The sequence below is a fragment of the Arachis hypogaea genome, chromosome 11 (genome assembly GCF_003086295.3).
Source record: "Arachis hypogaea cultivar Tifrunner chromosome 11, arahy.Tifrunner.gnm2.J5K5, whole genome shotgun sequence".
NCBI classification, from domain to species: Eukaryota; Viridiplantae; Streptophyta; class Magnoliopsida; order Fabales; family Fabaceae; genus Arachis; species Arachis hypogaea.
Genome location: NC_092046.1, coordinates 84,155,730 through 84,163,439, shown reverse-complemented (window position 1 = coordinate 84,163,439; position 7,710 = coordinate 84,155,730). Strand labels below are relative to the sequence as shown.

The 7,710-nt window shown below is 34.8% G+C and overlaps 1 long non-coding RNA gene across 2 annotated transcripts; it reads left to right on the top strand.

The window, feature by feature from the left end:
• Positions 1-666: 666 nt before the first annotated feature.
• LOC140175957 (uncharacterized) lies at positions 667-3,249 on the top strand. Of its 2 annotated transcripts, XR_011867075.1 has the most exons (5): positions 667-1,574; positions 1,988-2,132; positions 2,285-2,430; positions 2,565-2,769; positions 2,876-3,249. It is a non-coding gene; the product is annotated as an uncharacterized lncRNA (long non-coding RNA). The 2 variants fall into 2 exon arrangements; XR_011867074.1 differs by having other exon boundaries at positions 2,285-2,769.
• Positions 3,250-7,710: the final 4,461 nt, after the last annotated feature.

Genomic DNA, 7,710 nt, shown 5'->3' with positions numbered 1-7,710 from the left:
ATTTAGGATGATATTGTCTTGTTTCCACTATATGTTGAGGCCATAAGGTTTGCATTTCATGAGGAGAGCATGGTTTGCACTGCAGTATGAACTGTAACCCTTAATGTTTATCACGGTGAGATTTTTCTTAATTATGACCAAAGGGAAAAATCAAGTTTTACTTCGTGGCAACTTTAACAAGGTTTCATTTGCCATTGCCAATGCTCTATGCCGAAGAAATATTCAGGTATTATTCAAACTAAAGTTTTATTATATATATATTCTCATGAAATATGAGAATTATTTCGAATACTTTAATTAACCATTCATAAATTCACTTGAAAAGTTCGTATGAATTGAAAGTAGGTAGCTTTATTGCATAAGGAAGAGCTGAAGATGCTTTAACACAGAGTCACAAAATCCAAAGGACGCTTTACTCTTTCACCAATCAATACTCCAAAGGTTTAATTATCCATATTTCATAATAATAAAATCATAAAAGCTTTTGCTAACTAATTTCAACTATTTTTCGTAAAATAATACTCCATGCGCCAAGTAGTAGTTAGTTAATAGTCTTGTGCTCTTGTTTATAAATTTCTTATATTAAAGGATAAATCACCTAAATAAATTATTTGGGATAAAATTTTACATGAATATTTTTATTTTAATTTGGCTATGTTTTAATTTAATTCTTTTTTTATGAAAATTATGATTTCTTATGACATATTCTACTTAATTTTCAGTTGGTGACGATGTTGTAAATAGATATATATAACCAGTGCACCTCATGTAGATTACTTCTCAAACTTGATTTCATTTTTTAGGAAGCAGAGCATAGATTTTAATAAACTCGTCTCTGATACTTTGACGTAAGCTTCATAAATTTATCTCTCTTTCATCTTGTAGCTTGAGACTTTCTTGTGTCCTGAAAGAGCAATTGTGGTTACTTCATTAGTAAATACTAAGACAGAAAACCGGGACCAGATTCAACCTCTACAATAATTGCAGTTGTTGATGACATTGAGGATAACCTATACTACTTCAGTGATATTGTCTTCGCTTGAATACCTGATATTGGGACGCTAATAACAGACAACTTTCTGGTGGTTCTGATATTTGCATTACTTTTTCCTTCCTTGAGGATAGTTGTTGATAATGTATAAAACCTCACTTTATGACATTCTCATTTCACCTGGATCCACTTAGGTAGATTTTTGTTCTTATTATGTAGCTGGTTCTTATTAATGTTTAGTAGTACATTAATCCAGGAAATGTAAAGTGGTGTTGTCACTTCTCTCTACTTACTTTGTTGCATACTAAGGATACTCAAAATCAAAGATTTGGCAAATACCATAGTTGCTGCTCTTTTTTATCCCTTAGAGGCCTTTACACAGAGTTCTTAGGGGTAAATTCAATGGTTATATATCCGGTGATGGTTTCACATCTAAAACTGAAGTGTCAGAAAATGATAATCTTAATAGCTATGATCCAAGATGTTCGATGGTCAATGCTCCATACGTATCTAGTTCTTCAGGGTTTCATTTAGCCCATGCTCGCTCACAAAATGATTATAGCAGTTCAAATTTGTCTTTAAGGTAAAAGGCTTTTAAGTCATACTTTCTTGTACTAATGTCAAGTTACACTAAGAACTGTTCTCTCTATTTGTTTTCCTGCTTGTCACTGGAACTGGGCATGTCAATGATTGTATCATTCCTGCCCAAACAGTCCTGGATATGTTAATGAGTGTATCATATTGTGTTGTATTAGAGAAATTAATAGCTTTTTGGTTCACACATACATACATCCTTTTGATGTTGCTCGTTGAGTTAAAACATATTTGAATACAGCAAATTGCAACTTAGGAGTTTATATATGTATGATTTGGGTCAAGTTACCAACTTAGAAGTTTATACATATTGCAACTTTTGATTTTAACTGCAATAGTGTTACTTGCCAAGTTATTTCATTCCTATAATAGCTAGTCTTAATGTATGGTTATGATATGCAGGGAATGAAGATAAACCACACAAAACCAACTTATCTGAATGTGTTTTAGAAGAAATGTCCAAGCTCTATTCACAGAATGCTTCTATGTTTTCTGATCGCTACTGTCCTCTCTATTCTCCTGTGAAACAGCTTGATTGTGATTCCATGTGAGCTTTTCAAAGTGGCTATTTTTGTTATTTTCTGCATGTACTTTTTTCTCTCTAATTGTGTGTTAGTAGGTAATCTTTTGTCTTAAATATTTGATTCCAGTAAGTTGGATTTCTCGTTTAAAAAGTGATGCTTCATGGTTTCAATGCAGAAAGGTGGAAGCTAGCTCTAGCTACATTCACCCATCCATCGAGAGGTTGCTATAGATTCATAATGGGGAATTAATGTGCACTGGTATTTCCAAGCCTGATGAAAGAAATATGGGTACCTTTTAAATTGTCAAATTCATTTGTTTGGGTACCCTTCCTTCTTCTGGTCTTGACAACTTTATTTATTTAAATTTTAAGTTTTTAACTCATGATATGTTTAATTTGCTTGGTTTTGCATATGCAAATAACTTAATCTCTAATGTTGCAAAAAGGTTTCTGCAGGAGATTGATGCAGCGCATCAGCGAAGGTGGGACTCTGATTGTTAATTGATATCTGCGTGATTTTAAGGAGGCAAAAAAGCTAGGTAGGTAAGAAAGAAATCACAAGGAAGCACAAGCTGTTCGGGCTGCTGCAATTGCTGCTGCGGCATCTTCTAGGGTTTCTTCCTTCCGAAAAGACTCTCTAGATGAATCTATGTAACAAGAGGTCATATATACTTGTGCCTTTCTCAACTTTCATATATCAAGCAAGCAGTACTTGTGCTTGTTCTTATTGACAACAGGAGGTCATATATACTAGTTCTTATTTACAGAATTTGTTGAAGTTGGATGCTTTAAGTGGGAGGAATGGTGCTGATTCTCAGCCAATGCCAAGAGCCAAAGAGACACTTTCAAGAGTAGCTATGACAAGAACGTCATCAGAGAAATATTCTGATTTCAGCTTGCCAACCTCAGAATATTCTAAGGAGCAATCTAAATCATGTGATATCTGCAGACGATCCGAGACTTTGTTTAAATCTGATTATGTGAGAAGCTTGAGGCAGAAAAAAATGGACTTTGTATGCCTCATTGTTTTATTTAATTTAAAGTAGAAACAGCAATATTTTGTAGGCCTCATATGTGTTGAGAAATGAAGGAAAGCATAATAAAAAGTATATTTTTAAGATTTTGTTTGTGAGTTATATAATATTGTTTATGGATATTAATTTTTGTTATTATGAAATTTTAATAAAAAAATTATTTATTTAACATGATAAAAATGATGGTAAAAACTTCCTTTTTAACCGATAGAAAATGTCACTTTTAGCTGGTGAAAACGGCGGTTTCAAATGCCGTATTAATCAATAAAAGCACCACTGTCAGGGTAAAAATGGCGGTTCATAAATGCCATTTTATCCAACAAAAATTGCCATTTTAACCTGGTAAAAATGGCAGATTTAAAATGCCATTTCAACCAACCCAAAAGCGCCGTTTTATTTGGAAATAACGGCGGTTTGAACCGTCGTTTTAATCTATCAAAAAACCGCCGTTTTAACTTTGGAATTATGGCGGTTTTCAGAAAACCGTCATAATAACCAGAATGGCGCTCATAATTACGTCATTTTTTAAACCCCATACTTGGTAATAATGGCGGTTGAAACCGCCGTAAATACCAAAAAACCGCCGTAATTACCAAAATTTTGTGTAGTGTTGGGAAATTTATTTATTTTTTTAGTGGTTAGTTTTCTTTCATTTTCTTCTTCTTTAGCTTTGTCTTCGTTTTTTTTTCCTATCTCTTTCTCTCTTCGCATTATGTTTTTATTTCTTTATGTTCTTTGTGTTTCTTCTAAGTGCTTACTACTTGTACTTGTCCCCTATGCACTGCACTGATATGAAGGGAGTAACTTTTTAATGAAAAGATTGAATAATAAACAAAGAAGTTCCATTAAAATGTAATGTTCGTTAGTATCATGATTATATTCCATAGACTTAAAGTATTTGAATAAATTTTGAGAAAAGGGGAGATAGAATCTCTAGAAACAAAAGTTTAGAGACATATTATACATCCAAGACCTTGAAGCAGTGATTAAAAAAAGTATGGGAAGATCGAAAAATTAAATTAGGCTCTAAAGACCAATGACTAGAGCTCAGTTATGTGCTTGTGATGTTTGTGTTTCAAGAAAAGACTTGGGCAATTAAATCTGAGAGGTGCCTCATCACCCGATAACTTGGGCCAACTGGCTCGGGATCATCGATTAAAAGCCCACATTAAAGAGTTACCTTAAAAAAAACACTTAGAGTCCAAAGAGGCTCTGGACATTGATGTCTGGATGAACAAAAAAAAATTCCTAGTTATGTGCTTCTGGTGTGATTGTGTCAAGGAGAGTCTTAGGTAATTAGATCCGAAGGGTGCTTTATCACCCAGTAACTTGGGTCAACTGGATTGCAAAGTAAAATGCTCCAAGGATCACACAAGTCTAAAAGGATTCTCATAATACAATCTGACTTTCATTTGGAATTGAATTTGCAAACTCTCCAATTCCTTTAATTAAGATCAACTCTGTTAACTTTTCTTTTTACTTGAGGACAAGAAAAATTTTAAGTTTGGTGTAGTGATGTTGACAAAGCACAATTTTAGGGTTTATTTTAGGTTGAATTGAGTGCGCTTTATCAACTTATCTTGTATTTATTCAATGAAATAACATGGTTTTGTGATTTTTTCCTAATTTGTACTTAATAGTAAAAACATGCTTTTTAAGCTCCTAAATTGCTAAATTTTATTCACTTTAATTTCATTCGATGCTTTGATGTGTTTGTTGAGTGATTTCAGGCTTAGAAGGCAAGGATGGCTTGAGGAAGTAAAGAAAAAGTATGTAAAAGTAGAGAATTCATGAAGAAATGAAGTTTTGGAAATCTACGCATTTGTGCATACGCATGATTGTCAGCACGTGATTTCACTTAGGTGAACACATGGGTCACGATTTCAGGCCTTTCTTAGGCCCAATCCAACTCATTTCTGAAGTATTTGATACAATTCTCAAGGAGGATCAAGGGAGTAGGATGAAGTAGTGATAGAATAGTTTTAGGATGAGGTTTTAGGTTAGAATTCTAGAGAGAGAAGCTCCAACTTCTCTCTAGAATTTAGGTTTCTTAGTTTAATCTCTTCTTAATTTTAGGATTGAATATTATTTTAATTTAGTTCCTTTAGTTTTTATTGTTCTAGTATCCTAGTTTATTTAGTTTCTCTTGTTAATTTCTTTATTTTGTCAATTTTAGTTCATGAACTCTCTTGTTAATTTCAATTTCCTTTTAATGCAATTTTGTATTTTCATATCCTTTAATGTTTGCTTTAGCTGCTATTATTGATTTCTTGCTTTGGCTAGTTATGGTTTTTATTAATTCTTGTTTTTTATGATGTTTGCCTTTATTGCATTCTAAGTGTTTGATGAAATGCTCCTTTTAGTTTTAGAGTAGATTTTTGTATTCTTGGCTTGGGTTGGTAACTTGGGTGATCTTGAGTTACTAATGTCCAAGTTGATTGATAATTTAGAGATCTTAATTAATCTTGTTTCTATTGACGCTAGTCTTTCACTTAGTTCATTAGTGAGTTAGCTAGGACTTATGGATTAGGATTAGTTAAGCACATTTGACTTTTTCCCGATGTTGGCAGTGACGAAGTAGGTTTGTTATTTGTAATTATCATGTTGGGGTTAGTAATAAGAAAAGTGATCCTTAACCATCAACCCTTGCCAAGATCTTTTTACAATTGAATTTCCTTTCCATTGCTTTAATTGCTTTTAGTTTAATTCCTTCCATGCTCATTTAATTTCTTGTCATTTAATTTTTCTTGTTAATTGTGATCCACAACCCCCCAATTTATCACAGCCAATAACTGAGCACTGGATTACAATTCCTAGGGAGAATAACTCGAGATTCTACTCCCAGTTATTTTGGTTTGTATTATGACAACCTTTTAAACTTTGAATAGGGTAATTTTTTGGTTTGGACTATACTACTGATGAAGCAATTATTTTTAAGAGAATTCTAAACCGATGTTTGGCTCTCTATCAGTTGTGCGTAAGCATCCCCATGCGTACGCACAAGTTGCGAAGATTTTCCAATTCATGCGTACGCATCTCCCTTGCAAATGCACAAGTTGCAGGATGGTCCACGAAATTGTGATCTCTAAAACGGTGCCAACAACTTGGTACGCACGAATGTAATCTCAACTCTTTGTCACAACTATGCACAACTAACCAGCAAGTGCACTGGGTTGTCCAAGTAATAAACCTTATGTGAGTAAGGGTCGATCCCACGGAGATTGTTGGCTTGAAGCAAGCTATGGTCATCTTGCAAATCTCAGTAAGGCAGATTCAAATGGTTATGGGATGTTGATAATTAAATATAAATAAAATATAAGATAAGATAGAAATACTTCTGTAATTCATTAGTGGGATTTCAGATAAGCGTATGAAGATGCTTTGTTCCTTCTGAACCTCTGCTTTCCTATTGCCTTCATCCAATCATTCATACTCCTTTCCAAAGCAAACTGTATGTTGGGGGATCACCGTTTTGAATGGCTACCGTCCATCCTCTCAGTGAAAATGGTCCAAATGCACTTCACCGTACGGCTAATCATCTGTCGGTTCTCGATCATGTTCGAATAGGATCCATTGATCCTTTTGCGTCTGTCACTACGCCCAACACTCGCGAGTTTGAAGCTCGTCACAGTCATCCCTTCCTAGATCCTACTCGGAATACCACAGACAAGGTTTAGACTTTTTGGATCTCAGGAATGGCCACCAATAATTCTAGCCTATACCACGAAGGTTTTAATCTTAGATTAGAAACCCAAGAGATACACATTCAAGCTTGTTTGCATGTAGAACGGAAGTGGTTGTCAGGCACGCGTTCATAGGTGAGAATGGTGATGAGTGTCACATAATCATCACATTCATCATGTTCTTGTGTGCGAATGAATATCTTAGAGAAGAAATAGGCTTGAGTTGAATAGAAAAACAATAGTACTTTGCATTAATCCATGAGGAACAACAGAGCTCCACACCTTAATCTATGGGGTGTAGAAACTCCATCGTTGAAAATACGAAAGTAAAAATAGGGTAGACATGGCCGAGTGGCCAGCCTCCAATGGAGGTCTCAAAACGTAAAATGAAAACTGAATGTGTTCCAGAGATTCTATGAAGATCAAAAGATGAAAATACAATAGCAAAATGTCCTATTTATAGAAAACTAGTAACCTAGGATTTACAGAAATGAGTAAATAATGTAGAAATCCACTTCCGGGCCCACTTGGTATGTGCTTGGGCTGAGCATTGAAGCTTCCACATGTAGAGACTTTTCTTGGAGTTAAACACCAGCTTTGGTGCCAGTTTGGGCGTTTAACTCCAGCTTTTATGCCAGTTCTGGCGTTTGGACGCCAGAATATTTATGCTGACTTGGAACGCCGGTTTAGGCCATCGAATCTCGGGCAAAGTATAGAAAATTATATATTACTGGAAAGCCCAGGATGTCTACTTTCCAACTCAATTAAGAGCGCGCAAATTGGGCTTCTGTAGCTCTAGAAAATCCACTTCGAGTGCAAGGAGGTCAGAATCCAACAGCATCTGCAGTCCTTTTTCAGCCTCTGAATCAGATTTTTGCTCAGGTC